Source organism: Symphalangus syndactylus, chromosome 4 (genome assembly GCF_028878055.3).
Source record: "Symphalangus syndactylus isolate Jambi chromosome 4, NHGRI_mSymSyn1-v2.1_pri, whole genome shotgun sequence".
In the NCBI taxonomy this organism is placed as follows: Eukaryota; Metazoa; Chordata; class Mammalia; order Primates; family Hylobatidae; genus Symphalangus; species Symphalangus syndactylus.
In genome coordinates this window covers 142,068,811-142,090,224 of record NC_072426.2, presented here as the reverse complement: position 1 = coordinate 142,090,224, position 21,414 = coordinate 142,068,811, and the positions used below count along the sequence as shown (strand labels likewise).

The following is a 21,414-nucleotide window of genomic DNA, read 5'->3' as shown; positions in this document are numbered from 1 at the left end:
CACCGCAGAGGGAGACCCAATGTGATGTCTGGCCAAGTTTTGCAGGTTTAGCATTCTCAAGAAAAGCAGACTTAAAAGGTTTCCTTTCAGAGTTCCCTAAGCTCCTCAGACAGTCTGGAGCAGAAACTGTCCTGGGACCCATGATAGAGCAGAGAAGAATTGTAGCAGGCAGGGAGAGTTCAAAAGGGTAACATCAGCCCACGGGTGAGTTCTAGGCAACAGCTTTGAGACCAGCCCGGCCCCATCTCTCACAGACCAAGGCGGAGACACAGAGTTCCCAGACTCTGTGCTCGATCTCAACCTTTCAAACTTTGCACTTTGAGAGATTCAAGCCTGAAATTCCCAATCCTTTCTCCTCTCTCTAAAGACGAGACCTTATACAGACGAGGCCAATTTTTCCACGTCACCGTGAGGACAGTTCTAACGGATAGCTCCAGGGCAGGCATGTGCATAGACACACTCTTCCAGGATTGTGTGCGTGGAAATCTGATTTATAGAAGCCAGGAGAACAGCTTATTTTTAATATTTGACTGGGATACAATGAATGTTCTTCACTGGAAAAGTCACCAATACACACTCAAATAAAACACATACCGGCCGGGCGGTGGCTCATGTCTGTAATCCCAGTACTTAGGGAGGCCGATGCAGGCGGATCACGAGATCAGATCAAGACCATCCCGGCCAACATGGTGAAACTCCATCTCTACTAAAATACAAAAAATAGCTGGGCATGGTGGTGCGTGCCTGTAGCCCCAGCTACTCAGGAGGCTGCGGCATGGGAATTGCTTGAACCTGGGAGGCGGAGGTTGCAGTGAGCTGAGATGGCATCACTGCACTCCAGCCTGGTGACAGAGCAAGACTCCATCTCAAAAAAACAAAAGAAAAAACATACCATTCAAATTAGCTGCCATGGCCAGATTTATTTATTTTTTATGTTAGTCTATGCTCTCCAAAAATAAACTGGGTCTATGTGACACAGGCTGAATGAAAACAATTTTAGTAAATAGATCATATGCATATAGTCATGCACGTAGTATATAAATGTAAGAAACTTTTCTGAAACTAATTGCCCTGAACCTATTAAATAGAACATATCTTTATTTCCTCCCTCCATCCTTCATCTTGACCTTTATTCCACCATCTGATCATCCATGTCTTAAAGCAAAGTGTTCCAGGTTCAGGGTAATTAATGTGAACATTCAAAGAAGAGCACTCACAGGTAGAGCAGATGTTTTAGCTTTTCTTTTTTTGACACGGCTTTTATATGCTATAGTTTGGACAAACTAAAGTTTGCCCAACGATATTGTGGCTCCCAGGGTAGGACTTGATTGTGGTTAGGTGCATCCAATTAATTACAATCTCATGTGTTATAAAAGAGTGGTATCAAAGATCAACAGAAATATAGATAAGAGAACCGGGGATTCCAATGGAATGGGGATGGGAGAGGAAGTCGGGTAAACTTCATGGAAGAGGTAACATTTGAACTACGTCTTGAAGGATGAACAGGAGGTTTTCCAAAATGTCAAATGGGGGAGATGAGGGAAGATTCTAGGAGCTTGCAGGGAGTATGGAAGTCTGAACCATGGTGGGTATGGGTAACAGGTGGGCAATGGTGGAGACAAGGCTGGAAAGATGGGCTGGTGTAGGGGTGAAAGCCAGCCTTGGACTGAGGTCTTCCACTGAGGGTAAGAGGAATGATATAAGATCAGAGGCTGGGCGCAGTGGCTCATGCCTGTAATCCCAGCACTTTGGGAGGCCGAGGCAGGCGGATCACCTGAGGTCGGGAGTTTGAGACCAGCCTAACCAACATAGAGAAACCCCGTCTCTACTAAAAATACAAAATTAGCCAGGTGTGGTGGTACATCCCTGTAATCCCAGCTACTTGGGAGGCTGAGGCAGGAGAATCGCTTGAACCCAGGAGGTGGAGGTTGTGGTGAGCTGAGATCGCACCACTGCACGCCAGCCTGGGCAACAAGAGGGAAACTCTGTCTCGGGGGAAAAAAAAAAAATCAGAGACAGGGAGTAAATAAACCTCAGTATGTAAGGAAAACCATGAATACTGACATTTTTATTAAAAATAATTTACTGATATTAGCCTAAGTTAACAATGTTATCTCTGGATACTGCAATTTGGGTAGCTATTGTTCAGCTTTGTACATTACTATGCATATATATTAACTGTATAGTGAAAAGGGGGAAATCATTCAATGTGTTTGTCCAGAACAGGGGAGAACTGGCTGGAGAGAGCAGGTCGCGTGTAAGGGCCTGGTGGCTGTACCCAACCACAAGCACGGTCTGTGGCACGAGATGACGATGGAGGCTGAAATAACTAACGCAAAGGCAAACTTCAGAGAAAAGCAGCACAGGGTCTAGATGAAGGGCAGAGGTAGTGGTGGAGGGTTGGGTTGTTACAGTCCCAGTACTTCCTGGGCTCTTATTTGGCCGGTTGTGAAATGTTGCATCCAGTTCTAGGGACCATAATTTAAAGAGTTGAGTCTGTCTGGAAGAGGACTGTCAGGAGGAGGAAGATTTCTGAAAGCCAAGTCATAAAAGGAAGATTTACAGTATCTTGAGATGTTTATACTAAAGAAGAGATAACTTACAGGGTCATTGCAGCCATCTTCAAATACTTGATGAGCTGCCACACCAATAAGATAAGACCCATCCTCTACATTTCTCAAAATTAGAACTAACACCAATAGCTGGCAGTTACAGAGAGGCCAGTTTTGGCTAGACATAGAAAAACAACTTTAAATGACCATGTTATTGCTAGAATGACTGAGATCATAGCCAACAGCTTCATAGTTGATAAGTGACTCATTCTAAGGCGCAGTGACTTCTCCCCAAGGTCGTTCAGCTGGTCAGTGGAAGAACAAGCACTGAACCAATTCCCATGCCTCCAAATCTTATACTCTTTCCCCCTCATTATGCTGTCTTGCAGCCACTACAGATGCCCATCATGGCTTGGCCTACTCAGGAAGCAGGCTGTCCATCTCTGCATGTGTCCATTCACAGACTGGACGACCGCCTGCCTTGGGTGCTCCCAGGGAATGTCTGTGATGGGCAGAATGTTGGAATGGACAGTCCCTAAGACTGCTTTCAAGTCCATGACACTACCATTTGAGTTTTGGGAAGTGACCTGAAAATGTGGGTTCTTTCAGGGAGAGCTCTAGTATTCACTAAAGAGAAGTCTAGGAACTTATTATTTTTTAAGTGAAAGCAAGTTTATTAAGAAAGTAAAGGAGTAAAACAATGGCTACTCCGTAGGCAGAGCTGCCGAGAAGTCTAGGAACTTAGGAGGAATGGTGGGCATATAAAAAAAGGTGGAAAAAACTTCTTAGTACCCTTTTCCAGTTTCTTAAGAACCTATTGTGGTTACTATTGGTATTATTGCATTGATATTCTCACTCCCACACCTCACATTTGGCAGGATTCAGGGGTGTGTTGGGTGGGGAAGATAATCTTCCTGCTTTGGTCCTTACTCTGCCAACCAGAAACTGTGAAATCCCTACAGAAAGGGACTAAGTCCATATGGGTGTGCCCAGAGCCGTGGCAGAAAGCCACCTGGACATGGTCACTGAATAGATTATAATAACATTCAAAGCATTTTCATTCATTTTGGCCTATGCCAAGAAAGACACACCCTCTTCTCTTCCTCCCAACCCCTACCCAGCACACTTAACAAAATCCACACCCCCATGAGTAATTCAGCCATTTATTTGGCCCACAATCAGAGGTAAAGGGCTGAATTGCTGACCTCACTAGTACATATCTAGATCCTGAATCTACACTTAAAAGAATGTATGGCACAGGATTTCCCTCATTGCTACTGAGCTGCAGATGACAAATTCATTAATTAAAAGCTACTTTCTGGCTCCTGGTATGTCTGGTCTTTGGGAAAGAGATTACAATCTGTGGCAAACAGTAAGTTAGCTTATAAAACCAGAACCCAGTTCTGCAGTGTGAGCTGGCTCTGAACTTCTTGTCCATGAACATGTAGCTAAATTAAGACCACATTGTGAAGTGGGTGACAATGGGATGTAATGTCACCTTGGCTCTGAGGTCATCCCATACTCGCAAGTACCCATTCTAACTTGCATTACCTTGAGTCCTCTTTGGATAGAATTTCCAGTACATTCCTACCCTTGTGTTCCCTTTCCCTATAAAATGCAGCAATTCCTAATCTCTCATGTCCTCTGGGCCACGCTCTGTGTCTCTCAAGATAGCTACTCATTATTTACCAATTTTCTCCTCTTCTTCTTCTACTCTGTTTTTCCTTCTCCCTCCTTCAGTATCATCACTTCCATTTACTAAACCTTCTCTATTTTCAAATATTGTGCTGTATGTTTTACATACGTGATCTCATTTGTTCATCATTATTTTTATCTTCATTTTTCAGATGATGGCAATAACTTGCCCAGGTTAAAGCTAAGGACTAGAGATTAGATTCAGAATAACTTTTTCTGATTCCTAAGCCTGATAACCATCACATTGTAACAGAAGACCTAGAGGGGAGGCTACCTACTACAAAGAAATCATGTTCTTTCCTGTTTACATTGGGAATGGTGTATTGGGCAGTGTATAAACCCTCAATTCAAACAAGAAAAAGTTATCTGACGCAAAAGTGAGGCTTTAAGTGAAGCTCACTCAGCATGCTGTGACCAGGAGGAGGCAATGGAAAGAGATGATGAAGGTGATGTTTATTGACACCTGGAGCCAAGAGAGGTGTGGGAACCAAAGGAGCAGGTTAGAGAGAAAAGAAAACTTGCTTAGAGATGGTACGGTCATCTCTAAGCAAGTGTTGGAGATGAATCTCAAAGAGATAAATCTTTGAATCTGAGAAGAATCTGAGAAGCTGTCTTTTTGCCTAACGCATGCAGACCTGTTAGAAAGGGTTTGGAATAAACATACTGAGAGGGATTTTTTTCTGAGCCAGAAAAAAAAAACTCTAAAAGTTGGGCATAGTGGCACACATCTGTAGTCGGAGCTACTCTGGAGGCTGCGGTGAGAGAATCTCTTGAGCCTGGGAATTTGAGGCTGTAGTGTGCTATGATTGCACCTGTGAATAGCTATTGTGCTCTGGCCTGGACAACACAGCAAGATCCTGTTTCTAAAAAAATTTTTTGAAATGTTCCTAAGGGCCAACATAGAGTGAATTTTCCAGTCTAGAGGTGATTTATTTATAAAATATATTTTATATCAAACTATCATATGTAATATAGAAATATATTACTTATAGGAAAATGATAGAAAGTGGTCCTGTATTAAATTATGTTCTCTTAGCTCAAGTAACAAGGGTCCATTACTCACTCCTCTATTCATTAATATGTTTATTCATTTTATTCATCGCTAAATATTTACTGAGCACTCACCATTGACAAAGTCCCATATCTATAAGAAGACAAATAGTAAGTATACTCTCTAAAGGAATTTCTTTAAGTGGTTTTTCTTCCCATATTCATATCCGTGGCACTCTGGTATCCACAAGGATGCTGGTTAATATTACTGCAGTAAATATTTGTAGGTGAATAAGATAAACATATGAATAAATAAATAGAGGCATGAATAACGGACCCTTGTTATTTGACCTAGAAGAACATGATTTAATACAGGACCATGTGGGAGAGGGCTTCTAAGGCTCTGAGGCTCGCTTGGGGAGGAAACAGACAAAGGTCTGTGGGAGGCCTGGTCACTTCTGACCTGATGGAATGTGAGCTGCATTCATTTCTTTTCAGTTCTGGATTTTTGTACCTGATGCTGATCTAAAACAAAATCCATGGCCAGGGTACAATGGCTCCATGCACTGGTGTTCATGCTGTCTCGATCCCAGAGCAGCCCTGAGGTTCTTAACTCACTCAGAGTAGAAGTCAGCTTGTCCCACTTCCTGCTGCTGTGGTACCAGGGCAGCATCTCCAGGGAAACACCTTCTGCTCAACTCCTAGTGTCTTTTCTGTAAGTGTGTGGCTTCAAAAACACTCAGTCATCTACTTCATTTAAATACCTTGGACACTGTGTGGCCTAAAAGTGCCATGTGTCTTCAGATCTTACTCAACCTCTACTCCATGTGAGGCTTCGGGCTGTGGAACGGCTGTGAACCTCTGTTTCCTCACAGGTGGGAAGGAGATAATGCCACCTGCTTAGCAGGGTTCTTGTGAGAATTAAATGTCAATGAAATGGAAGATTCTAATTAGAGTACCTGGCACACAGTAGGTATTCTATGGTATCTGAAGATTGGGTCTAAATTTCATAGAAAGACACTGAAATAATTTCATATATTAAAACAATGTTGTAACTGGTTTCAAGCTCTGAGATTAAAAATATATCAAATTCTGTAGAGAATGGCATTTTTTAAGTTATACTTTATGTTCTGGGATACATGCGCAGAATGTCCAGGTTTGTTACATAGGTATACATGTGCCATGGTGGTTTGCTGCACCCATCAACCTGTCAGCTACATTAGGTATTTCTCCTAATGCTCTCCCTCCCTTTGCCCCCTACCCTGACAGGCCCCAGTGTGTGATGTTCCCCTCCCTGTGTCCATGTATTCTCATTGTTCAACTCCCACTTATGAGTGAGAACATGTGGTGTTTGGTTTTCTGTTCCTGTGTTAGTTTCCTGAGAATAATGGTTTCCAGCTTCATCCATATCCCTGCAAAGGACATGAATTCATCCTTTTTGTGGCTGCATAGTATTCCATCATGTATATGTGCCACATTTTCTTTATGTAGTCTATCACTGATGGGCATTTGGGTTGGTTCCAAGTCTTGCTGTTGTGAACAGTACTGCAATAAACATACGTGTGCATGTGTCTTTATAGTAAAATGATTTATAATCCAATGAGTATATACCCAGTAATGGGATTGCTGGGTCAAATGGTATTTCTGGTTCTAGATCCTTGAGGAATCGCCACACTGTCTTCCACAATGGTTGAACTAATTTACACTCCCACCAACAGTGTAAAAGCATTCCTATTTCTCCACATCCTCTCCAGCATCTGTTGTTTCCTGACTTTTTAATGATCACCAGAGAATGGCTTTTTCGGGGGGGGGGGGATAGGGTCTCACTCCAGTTGCCCAGGCTGAAGTGCACAGGCACAATCTTGGCTCACTGCAACCTCAACCTCCCAGGCTCAGGCAACCCTCCTACCTCAGCCTCCCCAGTAGCTGGGATGATGGGCACATGCCACCATACCTGGCTCATTTTTATATTTTTAGTAGAGATGGGGTTCCATTATGATGGCCAGGCTGGTCTCGAACTCCTGGACTCAAGCCATTTGCCCGCATTGGCTCCCAAAGTGCTGGGATTACAAATGTGAGCCACTGTGCCCAGCTGAGAATGGTGTTTTTATGTGTTTTAAATTCAGTAATATGTAAATGCTCAATAAATGCTTGCAATTATCACATGAAGCAATTTAAAATAATCAGAATTTGTATGTATGAGTCCCAAGTTACTTCACAATGTTTATGACTATTACAAAATGAATTTTTAATGGATCCTTAAAAATATACTTGTCCTTTCTTTTCTTCCTTTATAAATGAAAACCATACGGAAATAAGACTGAGTTTGGAGAAGAATAAGAGAGTATTACAAAGTGACAAAACCTAAACATGGTTCATTAGGAAAGAATGACTGAAATTCTAATCCTGTGCAGGTCCAGGATTATAAGGGAAGCAAAACGAATGCCACTGACACAAGAATAGAATATTTCCTGCCGGGCATGGTGGCTCATGCCTGTAATCCCAGCACTTTGGGAGGCGGAGGCAGTGGATCACTTGAGCCCAGGAGTTTGAGATCAGCCCGGGAAACATGGTGAAACCCCGTCTCTACCAAAACAAAAAACAAAAAAACAAACAACAACAACAAAAATAGCTGGGCGTGGTGGCGTGTGCGTGTAGTCCCAGCTACTCAGGAGGCTGAGGCAGGAGAATCGCGTGAGCCCGGGAGGCGGAGGTTATAGTGAGCTGAGACTGCACCACTGCACTCCAGCCTGGGTGATGGAGAGAGACCCATCTCAGAAAAAAATTTCCCAAAGCCACTTTCTAGCTACCTTACAAAGAAAGGTGCCATATATAATATATTTCATGTAAATCCTGTGGATATGACTTTAACTGGAGGGGAAGAATCTCCGAGTTTTACATGCTAATAAGCCAGAGACTCCAGAGTAGCCCTACAGTGGACCACAGGAACACAGGGGACTCATTGGCGAAACTTCCAGTTGGAGAAATGCTGCGCCAAAGACAGAGGCTTTGGAAAACACTGTGGGAAAAATATACTCCATGGAAATGTGTGTCTTAAAACTTTTCCATATGAAAAACTAAAAATATTTCTTCCTCCACAGCAGTGTTCTAATATATAAGTAGTTTAAGAACTACTAAGAAGGAAAGAACAACAGAGATTTTTGTCTTTGGTTCAAACTTAACATTGATAAACACTTTGACTTACAAGTCCGTCCTGGGGTTGCAAGAATGACTGAGAACAAAAAATGCATCAGACATTTCTAATAAGGCACATTTCTTTTCCTTGAGATGGTAATTCCTATTTCCTGTAGCTTTCCATCTGCTGAGGTTGAGCCATCCATACTTCTTGAGAAGGGCAGAACTCAATGGATAACAAGAAACCATTGTTCCATTTTGACATCAAAATAGATTTTGAAAGTTACAAGTAAAACAATAGGCATAAGTGTCTAGGTTTCAATTTCAAGAACCAGGTACCTGAAGGAGAAAACAGAAAAGTCTTTTCTTGGTTTCCCATAGCTGGACGTTCAATAGCCAGAATCAATCTTTGGACACTGAAGCCAAAGAATTTTCCAGCATGCTCTTGGGTGAGACAGATGTTAGACATGGGGTTTCTCTCCACAGAGGGAAGTAGTAAAAATCCTGGACTGGGGGAATATTTTTTAGGAGAAATTTGGAGGGATGAGACTATGGTGAAATTGCTACTTGGGTTCCTTCTGAGGCACCCGGTATGCCCCTACTCCCCAGTAACTCACGAGAAAGAGAAGAGATGAAAGAGATCATAGAAACCTCATAGATTTGAGGTGGAAGTGAAAATCAGAAAAGTCCCATGCTGCAATTTGGTACTTGGAAGTAGGTCACCGAGCCCGGAGCCAAAAGGAGGTAGTCACAGTAAGGTAACCAAGGGGCTGGCTGTGTTTAGGCCCCCCGCACCCACTGCCAGAGCTGGGAACGAGGGAGAATCACAAGTTCCCAAACGCTCCTGTGGCTGTGAGATGAGAAGGCCAAAGAACCTGACAACCCTGCAGCCAAGATGAGGAGGGCAGAGTCTGTGCAGAGACTGAGGCTGGAAGTCAGAGGAGATTTGCAATGTGGACAGAGGCTGACACGTCAAACACAGGGGGAAGTGCCATGTGGAAACGCCAGGGAGGGAGAGAGGCCTCATGCCTTGCAGTTGTGACAGCACATAACTTGCTTTTTTTTTTTTTTGAGACAGTCTCTGTCACCCAGGCTGGAGTGCAGTGGTGCCATCTCAGCTCACTGCAACCTCTGCCCCCTGGATTCCAGCAATTCTCATGCTTCAGCTTCCCCAGTAGCTGGGATTATAGGCGTGTGCCACCACATCTGGCTAATTTTTGTATTTTTAGCAAAGATGGGGTTTCACCATGTTGGCCAGCTGGTCTCAAACTCCTGGGTTCAAGCGATCCACTGCCTCCACCTCCCAAAGTGCTGGGATTATGGGCATAAGCCACTGCGCCCAGCAGGAAATATTCTATTCTAGTGTCAGTGGCGTTCTTTTTGCTTCCCTCATAATCCTGGACCCGCACAGGATTAGAATTTTAGTCACTCTTTCCTAATGAACCATGTTTAGGTTTTATCACTTTATAATGCTCTCTTATTCTTCTCCAAACTCAAGGTCTGATTTCCCTGTGGTTTTCTTCTTCTCACAGGTTCCTCTTTCCCCAAAGAAACAAAGAAAGGATGGATGGGTGGGGTCCTTTGAAGCCAGGTATGGTAAATGCTACAGAGATTGAGTTAACCTGGAAAAATTGTTTGAAACAGGAAGTGACTCAGTTTCCTTGAATAGGTGAGTGAGGTCTAGGTACCTTCCTGCCAAGCAGAGCAAGGTGAATTCATATTTTATAAATAAAGGTGCTTTTCTGCACGTAAATGGTACTGTGCATTTTAAAATCCTACTATACATGAATACTTAGGGGATGATTGAACTGGAAAAGTAGAGAAAGGATAAGATCGGTGGGGTCAGTATAATGAAGCATATATTGTGTGTATATATATATATATATATATATATATATATATATATATTTTTTTTTTTTTTTTTTTTTTTTTTTTTTGAGATGGAGTCTCACTCTTGTCACCTAGGCTGGAGTGCAATGGCACAATCTCGGCTCACTGCAACCTCCGCCTCCCAGGTTCAAGTGATCCTCCTGCCTCAGCCTCCTGAGTAGCTGGGATTACAGGTGCCCGCTACCATGCCCAGCTAAGTTTTTTTTGTATTTTTAGTAGAGACAGGGTTTCACCATGTTGGCCAGGCTGGTCTCGAACTCCCGACCTCAGGTGATCCATCCGCCTTGGCCTCCCAAAGTGCTGGGATTACAGGCATGAGCCACCATGCCCAGCCTTGTTTTTATACTTTTAATCTAAGAAATCCATTTGCACAGGCCCAGCCCATGGATCTGTGAGTCTAGCATGTCGTATTTCTTGGTGAGAGAAACTAGGGATTTCAACTATGCACAAGTGAGGGATGTGGGAGGGGGAAAAAAAAACCATTTTAAAACATTTAAAATTTACTGTTCGTGGTTACAAGTTTCCTTAGGAGACATAATATTTTTTTTTCTCTAGTCTAAAAAAATAATTTGGACTAACCTCAAAAAAGCTGGGTTTAATGTTTCTCAGACTGTTTCCAAGCAGACTAAAATACCAACAAACTCATATCCACAGGGAGAGGTTTATGGTTCACCAAGTTTGCATGATTCATGCTGAAGAACCTACACGCCTGAGATGCATGGATGTGCCTTCTGAATGCGACGTGTGGAACACACACATCCAAGCAGTGGATTCTTTAGAAGGGCTGCCTGACACGGAGGGCCACTGTAGAGAAAGTGGAGTCACTGAAAGGAAGACAGGAGAAAGAGGACAGGCAGCATTTCACATTCATTTTGGATCTGTATGGGAAAAGTATTCTGGTAGCAGCTTTGGAAATTTGAGTTGGATCAATATCTGAGCCAACAGTTTCAGATGCTTATTCAAATCCTCTTCAAAGCAACAGCTCTTGAGCTTGATGAGTTGTAAACACTTAAGAAAAAAATAGCGAGAAGGAGCCATCAGGATAGCTGGGCCAACCATACTCAAACTGTCAGAGGTGGAGAACTAATTTAATATAAATGAAAGAGCATTTTAAATGGTCCCTATGATTAAATATGTTATTATTATTTTTTAAGATGAAGTCTCGCTCTGTTGCCCAGGCTGGAGTGCAGTCGTGTAATCTCAGCTTGCTGCAACCTCCGGCTCCCTGGTTCAGGCAACTCTCCTGCCTCAGCCTCCTAAATAGCTGGGATCACAGGCATGTGCCACCGCACCCAGCTAATTTTTGTATTTTTAGCAGAGACGGGTTTTGCCATGTTGGTCAGGCTGGTCTCGAACTCCTGACCTCGGGTGATCCTCCCACCTCGGTCTCTCGAAGTGCTGGGATTATAGGCGTGAGCCACCGCACCCGGCCTAAATATGTTAATTTTTATGAAAAGGCTTTGTAAATTCTAAAGTGGTATGATGACATCTGTTACAATTGCCGTTGTCATTTTCACTTAGTCGTCATGCCACCAACAGCTACAGCAGCCCAGAAGTGATGTGTCACGTACCTCACCGTTGTGGCCCTCTGGCCATGAGGTCTAATTACAGATGGACATGGAACTGTCCTGAGATTTAGTTCTTTCTGTCAGAAAATAATCATAATGCTCATTTGAATCACAGAAATGGCTATAAGTAAACTAATAAATGGGAGTCGTTCTCATAATAGAAGATTTAAATTATTTCTTAATGTTTCCATTGTCATCTCAAATCATTACATGGGCACTGGACACAAATGATGCCAGCACCCTCCCTAGTCGGTAACGACACCATCATATTTAGGGCATCAGCAACCCGAGTAATGACTCCTCTTTTTCACAATTTAGCCTTTCAGGCACTCACCCTAGGATGTTTTTTTTGACTTGGCAATGTAATACATTGGGATTTAGAAGTTATCTAAAATTTGTCACCTTGTAGATAAGAAATCTGAGGAAATCAACATTTCCAGCTGGGTACTGTATCAGTTTTCTGTTTGTCCTCACAGCTAATTCCTTGAAAGATCTGTTTGTATTTCATGGTGCCTACTTTCCTACCTTTCATTCTTTCAACACACTTCACTCAGGTTGCTGTCTCTGCCCCTTCCTGGAATGTCAACCAGGACCTCGTCTTGTCCAATTCAAAAGATTATTCTCAGTCCTCATTTGTTTTGGACACTGTGTAGCATTGATAAAATGGATCACTCATTTCTTTTCTTCCTGAAACGTCGTCCTCATCTGGAAACTCTTCTGGGCTTTCCATCTTACTGGGTACCCCTTTTCACCTTCGGCCTCTAATGCTAGGGTGCTTCAAGGCCGGTTCTTAGAACTTCTTTCTATTTACATTCACTGCCTTAAGAGACAGCAAATAGTCTCATGGCCTTAAACACAATTTCTCCTGTGGTGACTCTCAAGTTTATAGCTTGAGTCCAACATCTTTGTGATTTGTATTTCGAGCTGCCTGCTTGACATTCCCATATGGAAATCTATAAACATACCTCAAACTTAACCTGGCCACAGATCTCTTGGTTCTCTTCCACGTCCCAAATTGCTCTCTCTTACTGTTCACCACATCCATAAATAATACCACTTTTCACGCAGTTCTTAGGCCAAAACTCAATAGTTATCCTCGATCCTTTTCTTTCCCTTCCATCCTGAGTGCTAGCCATGAGAAAATCCCATCATTCATGTCCTGAAAGCTCATCACTACTTTATTTTTCAATAGCTGTCTTTTATTACATTATTAAAATATCACAAATAGGTCTTAGGAGTTATCTGACATCTTGTTTCTGTAGCTGTACAACTCTTAGATCTTACTCATCAGCCTGCTGAACTGTCCCTTTTTCAGAGACATAGATACCATCCCAAAATGTTCTGATATCCTGGTTTTTAGATGTTGTGGTTTGCTGAGTCAAAGCAGCTTAATTTGAAACAAGTTCAATGTCATTTCCTTTAAGGATGAACTCATCTTTCTGAGCTTGGGATATTGAACAAGCAACACCTGGGCTCACCCGAACCCTGCAGATATATTTTTCGCTCAAGAAAGTTCTGACTTCTGCAATAGAGCTATTCTCCTGCATAATGACATCGATGGGGAAGTGAGCACACAGAGACCTCATCTTGTCACAGAAGCCCAGTGTAATGCCCTTGATCATCATCTGTGCATGACTACAGATAGCACGCATGGCAGCCAATTCCTATCTTCTCAGCATTTGTCAACCCGGAGCCTCTGCTCTTTCTTTCCAAGGAGCCCGAGTTCTATACTGACGTGACTGAAGTCCCTCTGCAGGGCTCCTCTGGGGCCTTTCACAAGAACTGTGTCCCTTCAGAGTGATGTCGACATTTTCTGGAATGTGGACAGTCTGATCACAGAATAGCCTTCATTCTTGCAGCAGATGCAGCTCCCATGACTTCTTATTGCCTCCAGTAACTACTTCCACCCCACAAACCACCATGGTTTCTGGCCTGAACTATAGTAACCCTTCAGGGGGTCTTGCTGGCTTTCTCGCTACCTCCAGACTATTCTTCACGCAGCTGCCAAGTGTGCTATTTAAAAAATTAAATTAGATCATATAACTTCTTTGCTTGGAATTTTCTTGTGGCTTCTCATCATACATTGAATAGACACCAAAGTCCTTACCCTGGCTTGCAAGTTTCCTGTTTATTTCTCCAATCTCATCTTCTACTGTATCCCCCTTCCCCATCATGTCCTATGCACTCCGACAGCCTCTCTCATCATCTCTTACTCTTAAGCTCCCACATGTCAAGCTTCTGTTCACTCAGGGCTTAAAAACGTGACCTTTCCCTGTTAGACATGTTCTTCCCCCAGATCTCTGCATGGTTTGCTCTTTTTATATAATTCAAGTCCCTGCCCATATTTTACTCCCTTGACCTCCATCTAAATTAGATCCCTCAACTTTGTAGCCATTGTCCATCCCTCTACCCTGTTGTTTTTTTTTTTTTTTTTTTTTTTTTTTTGAGATGGAGTCTCACTCTGTCTCCCAGGCTGGAGTGCAGTGGTGCGATGTGAGCTCTCTGCAAGCTCCGCCTCCTGGGTTCGTGCCATTCTCCTGCCTCAGCCTCCCGAGTAGCTGGGACTACAGGTGCCCACCACCATGCCTGGCTAAGTTTTTTGTATTTTTAGTAGAGACAGCGTTTCACCACGATAGCCAGGATGGTCTCAATCTCCTGACCTCGTGATCCACCCGCCTCGGCCTCCCAAAGTACTGGGATTACAGACGTGAGCCACCGCGCCCAGTCACCCTTTTCTTTTTAGTACTTAACAATATCCCATATTACATTGTTTTATACTTGTTTTCCTATTAACTGTCTCCCAGACTAAAATGTAAACTTCATGAGGGCAGAGCCTTTGTCTTGTTCATTGTTCCATCCCCATGTGTGGAATAATGCTTAGCACAGTTGAGCCCTAAGCAATGCACACTAGGCATTCTTTGAACATCTGTATAGTGTGTATTGAATGAATGTTTAAGGACTTGGAGCCAAACACTGAACAGAAAGATGGGAGTGAGTCAGTGAGATGGGAATAGCACATTTTACTTTGAGATACTCCATATCTTGGTTGAATCCTGATTTTATCTAAAATCACACAATTGTTTTTCTTCAGACTATTCCCATATACAAATCATCACCATGTAATGAGCTTAAGAAGCACCAGAATGGAAAATAATAGCATAATGTAACAGTATTTGAAAAGTAATACTTGGAAATCCACAATTAGGATCTTATCTCAGTTTTGTTCTGGAAGATGTCAATAGTAATTTTACTGTATAGCACTGAGGAACTTGCATGCACATCAGCTCATTTGAATAAACATCAATCATTACCTTAGGCATGAAATAAACCATGTGTCAAAAGGAAGTTAACTAAAAGGTATACTCATATATAACCATCTTAACTAAGTAAGGATGACTAAAACTTTAAACACACACAATGGAAGAGCACTGATATTTTGCCAAAAATCTTAGCAGGAGATGAGGCTTCTGAAGTATAGATTAGCAGTGATTTCTTATAGGTTTTGTTACACATTTTCTCTAAATAACAAAGAAGGAAAGTTTGCATCCTTCTTCAGATTCTACAAGGACAATTACTAGAGGCTCTAAATACTCAAGGGAGATAATATTCTTATTTAAAAAGCTCTGAATTTTTTATCCTTAGATTTCTGACTTTTAAAGTATCTGTATTATTGTATACTATTGCATACCTATTATATAGTATGTACTTGTTGCATAACCTATTACCCCAAAATTTATTAGCTTAGAACAACAATAAGCATTAACTGTCTCTTATGGTTTCTCTGAGGCAAGAATTTGGCAGTGGTCTAGCTGGGGGTTCTGGCTCTGTGTCTCTCATGAGTTTGCAGTCAAGATGTTGATCAAGGCCGCAGTCAGCTAAAGGCTTGACTATGGCTGAAGGATCCATTGCCAAGGTGGTTTGGTCACACGGCTGGCAAGTTGGTGCTGGTCATCATTGGGAGGCCCCAGTTCCTATCCGCATGGGCCTCTACACAGGACGAGTGAGCATCCTCCCAAAATGGAAGTTGACAGAGAGGGCACAAGTAGGAAGCCACTATGCATTTTTTTAACCCAGTCTTGGAAGTGACACACTGTCACCCCCACTATACCCTGTGAATTACACAGACCAACTCTGAGTCCATATGGGAGGAGACTACAGAAAAACATGAATACCAGGAGACAAGGTTCATGGGGCCACCTTGAATGCTGGCTAGGGTGGAGTTGGTATGGGTTCATTCTTCTCAAATCCCTCCCAACTCAAAAGCAAGGGAAGAGGAGGAGAGGGTGGGAGGGAGAGAGAGAGAGAGACAAAGGGGTGGGTTTGGGGGGTCAGGAAGCAGGGGAAGGAGGGAGGGAAGAAGAAGGTTAATGACAGAAATGTTGAGGTGTCTGAACTTGGGGCCAAAATGGGTTCTCAAATATTAAAAGAACTACAAGCCTATATACCTCCCTACTTTCTCCTTGTACTTAAATGGCATGTAAGGTGGGGATTAGTTTATTGATATCAAGAGGGGAGAGTCTTCTCTAGCATTAGTTCCTTTTGAGTAGTCAGGTGGCTGCTATATTTCCTCCAAGGATAAGCAATGAGAGTTGTCGTAATGTCGTAATGTCAACTGAGATTTGCCAAAATCCTTTCTCTTGCTTGTTTGCTTTGCCATTGTCTCATAAATGTACTCTTAATATAGTTTAGCTTTTTTTCACCCCATGTAAAAGCTTTGGTCACAAGTCTAGGCTGCCTCCTCTTTCTTCTCCTCCTCTTCTTTCTCTTCTCTCTTACTCTTTTCACTCTCTAAATTTCTCCTCAAAGTTATTTTGTAATTATTTATACTATAAGTTTTAAAGATTTTAGGTACTGGAAATAATAATCAATATACATTGGGAATTTAAGTAAGTTTTGTGGTCACTAAAAAGTAGCTTCAAGTTATGGAGGTCACCAGTAGATATAAATGGCAAAAAAAAATTACCACCATATTTTCAAAGTATATAGATGCCAATGCTATCATATGCATGGAATAGTTATCAGGATCATTCAGAAGTGTGTAAATATTCTCTGTGGAAACAGAATAAAAAATTTAAAGTGGAACCACAATGCCACCTAATCTCAGAACGCAGAACTGTACAACAGACTTTTAAAAAGGTACAAATCTAGAATATCTTGGTACCCGCACTCTTGCATAAACACCTTGGCCAAGATAACCATCTCTATTCTATGGAAAAGCAACATCTGCCTTTTATCAAGAAAATTATGGGAACTGATGACTGCAAGGAATGAAAATAACTCTAGCGTGGTATTTAAGAAATAGACTTTTTTTTTTTTTTTTTTTTTTTAGGCGGGGTCTTCCTCAGGCTAGGCTACAGTGGCGTGATCTCTGCTCACTGCAACCTCAGCCTCCTGGGCTCAAGTGATCCTCCCACCTCAGCCTCCTGAGTAGCTGGGACTACAGGCGCATGCTGCCAAGCCCAGCTAATTTTTGGATTTTTTTGTAGAGTCAGAGTTGCGCCATGTTGCTCAGGCTGGTCTTGAATTCCTGTGCTCCAGCAATCCACCCGCCTTGGCCTCTCAAAGTGCTTGGATTATAGCTGTGAGCGCCCAGCCTACAAGAAATTGACTTTTAGTTTGAGCCTGATCTTGTGAATTCCTACACTTGGCAAGGGGGACTGAGTGTTCAACATCACCCGGACCTGTCATAACATCCCAGCTCTGACTCACTCCAAGCAGGCTTTCATGTTCTGTGTAATCCTCAGAACAGTGTTTAGGACAATTTTATTTCATCTCCCTTGGTTTTGTGAAAATGACCAGCCTTCCCACGCTACTGATTAACATGGAATTCCTTATGTCTTGTCCCTCTACCCACTCTTTTTCTAGTATTCTAACCACTAAAATCACAACCAAAGATGGAGACTATTTATAAAGAACTGTAGGAATGATCCAGTGTTTATTTAGTCTACATTTGCTAGCAGGTTACTGTCCTACCGAATGAACATGATACATGCGCATGCTAACCTCCTGGAGATGAGGTTAAACTGTGGAGTCCGTGCCCTGGGGTGAACTGTGTTAAGAAATGTTAATGCTTCCAGGTTGATATTAAGAACAGCTTGATATTTATTCAGTAATGACTCTATTAAGGAAAGTGAGATTTAGCGACATTAAGTTTCTTGCTCCAGGTCACACAGCCATTAATTGGAGATGTCAGACATGGATCTCAGGGCTATCTGATTGCAAAGCTGCTATGACAGGCTATTGCTCTCCCAGTGTGGTAATCTACACTGGATAGATTTTAGTGTGTCCCAATACCTAAAATTAATTGCTTTTATAATTAATCAAACTTTATGTTAGCATGTATTATACTGCCTGAGAGGCTTCAAAAATATAATATGTGGACTGGGCACGGTGGCTCACACCTGTAATCCCAGCACTTTGGGAGGCTGAGGCGGGCGGATCACCTGAGGTTGGGGGTTTGAGACCAGCCTGACCAACATGGAGAAACCCTGTCTCTACTAAAAATACAGAATCAGCCAGGCGTGGTGGCACATGCCTATAATCCCAGCTACTCAGGAGGCTGAAGCAGGAGAATCGCTTGAACCCGGGAGGTGGAGGTTGCGGTGAATCAAGATTGTGCCATTACACTCCAGCCTGGGCAACAATAGCAAAACTCCATTAAAAAAAAAAAAAAAATATATATATATATATATATATATATATATATATACACACACATATATATGTGATCTCATGAATGTAACATCTATTTGCTGAGTTTCTGTTACCTTCAGTTACCATCCAGACAGAGACAAATCATCTATCCAAATAATGGTAAAGTAAACCAGAAGTACAGTAATAAATGGGCACTAAAATGGAGAACACTTCCAGTTAGAAGTATTAGGAAAGTCTTTCTGGAGAAGATATTTGAGAAGGGCCTTAAGGCATAACTAGGGGATGGGGACGGGAGGCCACAGAAATAGTGTTTCTGTCAAACCCAGCTGAGTAGAATAACTTTTTTCTTCCAAACTCACTAAATTTTTCTTGCAGTTGGAAGAAAAATCTATCTTTGACTTCAACTTGCTAACTAAGACTATAGTCAGTGACTTTTTTTCAAAAGTGCTTCATGTACAAAGAAAAAGCATACTAAATAGTGGTCAATTTTGTTAAAAAATATATATATAATTTCTGCAACATGGTGAACATATCCTAAACCACAAGTCAAACCTTTGTATAATCCCGTGGCCTTCAGTATAGACAGAACCTGTGACTTGTTTTTAACCAACAGAATATAAAGGTGATAGGAAAATGTGGTACATACACACCATGAGATACTATGCAGCCATAAAAAAGAACAAAATTTTATCCTTTGCAGCAACATGGATGTGGCTGGAGGCAATTATCCTAAGCAAATTAATACAGGCACAGAAAACCAAGTACCACCTGTTCTCACTTATAAGTGGAAACCGGCCAGGCGTGGTGGTTCACGCCTGTAATCCCAGCACTTTGGGAGGGTGAGGTAGGTGAATCACCTGAGGTCAGGAGTTTGAGACCAGCCTGGCCAACATGGTGAAACCCCGTCTCTACAAAAATACAAAAATTAGCTGGGTGTGGTGGCAGGCACCTGTAATCCCAGCTACTCAGGAGGCTGAGGCAGGGAGAATTGCTTGAACCTGGAAGGTGGAGGTTGCAGTGAGCAGAGATAATGCCACTGCACTCCAGCCTGGGTGACAGAGTGAGACTCCAACTCGAAAAAAAAAAAAAGTGGAAACTAAGCACTGGGTACACATGGACATAAAGGTGGCAACAACAGACACTGGGGTCTATGAGAGAGGAGAGGCAAGGGAGGGAGAGGGCAAGGGCTGAAAAACTACCTATTGGGGTACTATGCTTACTACCTGGGTGACAGAATCATTTGTACCCCAAACCTCAGCATCACACAATACCCCCATGTAACAAATCTGCACATGTACCTCCTGAACCTAAAGTAAAGGTTGAAATTATCATTATTACTGTTATTGAGATGGAGTTTCAGTCTTGTTGCCCAGGCTGGAGTGCAATGGCATGATCTTGGCTCACTGCAACCTCTGCCTCTCGGGTTCAAGTGATTCTCCTGCCTGGGACTTCTGAGTACCTGGGATTACAGGTGCCCACGATGCCCAGCTAATTTTTGTAGTTTTAGTAGAGACAGGGTTTTGCCATGTTGGCCAGGCTAGTCTCGAAATTCTGGCCTTAGGTGATCCAACTGCCTTGGCCTCCCAAAGTGTTGGGATTACAGGCGTGGGCCAGCACTCTCGACCAATCATTTTTTTAAAAAAGGTGATAGGAAGTCACTCACTCAATTAGTCACATTATATAGTGTGTTAGGCCATTCTTGCATTTCTATAAAGGACTACCTGAGACTGGGTAATTTATAAAGAAAACAGGTTTATTCATCTCATGTTTCTGCAAGATGTACAGGCATGGCACCAGCATCTGCTCAGCTTCTGAGGAGACCTCAGGAAGCTTTTACTCATGGTGGAAGGTGAAGCAGGAGCAGGCAGGTCACATGGTGAGAGCAGAAGCAAGAGAGAGAGAGTGGCAGGGAAGTGCCACACACTTTTAATGAGAACTCACTCACCATTGCCAGGACAGCAGTAAGCCATGAGGGATCTGCCCTCCTGCCCCAAGCACCTCTCACCAGGCCCCACCTCCAACACTGGGGATTACATTTCAACATGAGATTTGGCAGGGACATATATCCAAACCCTGTCGCAGGGTAAAGGTGATGGGAGGTCACTCCCATGATTATATTATATGACATATATGACACCATCTTAGCAGACTAGAAAGAGACTCCTGCTGGCCTTGAAAGCCTTGCAGAAGCAGCAAATTGCCACACTGTTAACTGCCTCTGGAGAGGGCCACATGGCAAACAACTGGAGTGGCCTCTAGGAACTGAGGGCAGCCTCCATTAAATGGCCAATAAGAAACCAAGGCCCAGTCATATAACCACAAGGAAATGCACTCTGCTAATAACCTAAAGGAGCTTGGAAGCCCATTCTTCCCCAGTTGAGCCTCCAGATGAGAATACAGCCTGAGTGACACCTTGATTGCAGCCCTGTGAGACTCAAAGCAGAGGACTCAGCTAACCTGTGCTTGGATTCCTGATCCACAGGAACTTATGAAGCTTATTAAATGTGGGGTGTTTTAAGCCACTAAATTTATGGTAATTTGTTATACAGAATAGGAAACGAATACACCACAGAAGTCGACCAAGCTTTTATTCTCCCAAAGGATTTGATATATTCACCCCTATATTACTTAGAACTGTCATCTAATAATCTAGTTATGCTTGTCTGATTTATTTGTGCCAGTGGTTAGAATCACCTGGTGGGCTTGTTTAAATACATACAGATTGCCAGGTCCCACCCCAGAGTTTCTGGTTCAACTGATTTGGGGTGAGACTGAAAATCTGCATTTTCCACAAATTCCTAGCTGACGCTGGTGTTGCTGTTTGGAGGACCACATTTTTAGACCCATTGATCTTTACTAATTTGTTTTGTAAATATTTTTGTGTCAATGTATATCTCTAGGGCAAAAGGATAAAATATGTACTTTTCAAA

General features: G+C 42.5%; 1 protein-coding gene and 1 pseudogene across 2 annotated transcripts in view; both read right to left on the bottom strand.

Annotated features, from left to right (window-relative positions):
- The window catches only part of PALLD (palladin, cytoskeletal associated protein), a 422,857-nt gene that overhangs the window by 158,857 nt on the left and 242,586 nt on the right, over positions 1-21,414 (bottom strand). The gene's annotated exons all lie outside the window — the stretch shown is intronic.
- On the bottom strand, positions 13,089-15,138 carry LOC129480396 (large ribosomal subunit protein uL6-like; annotated as a pseudogene).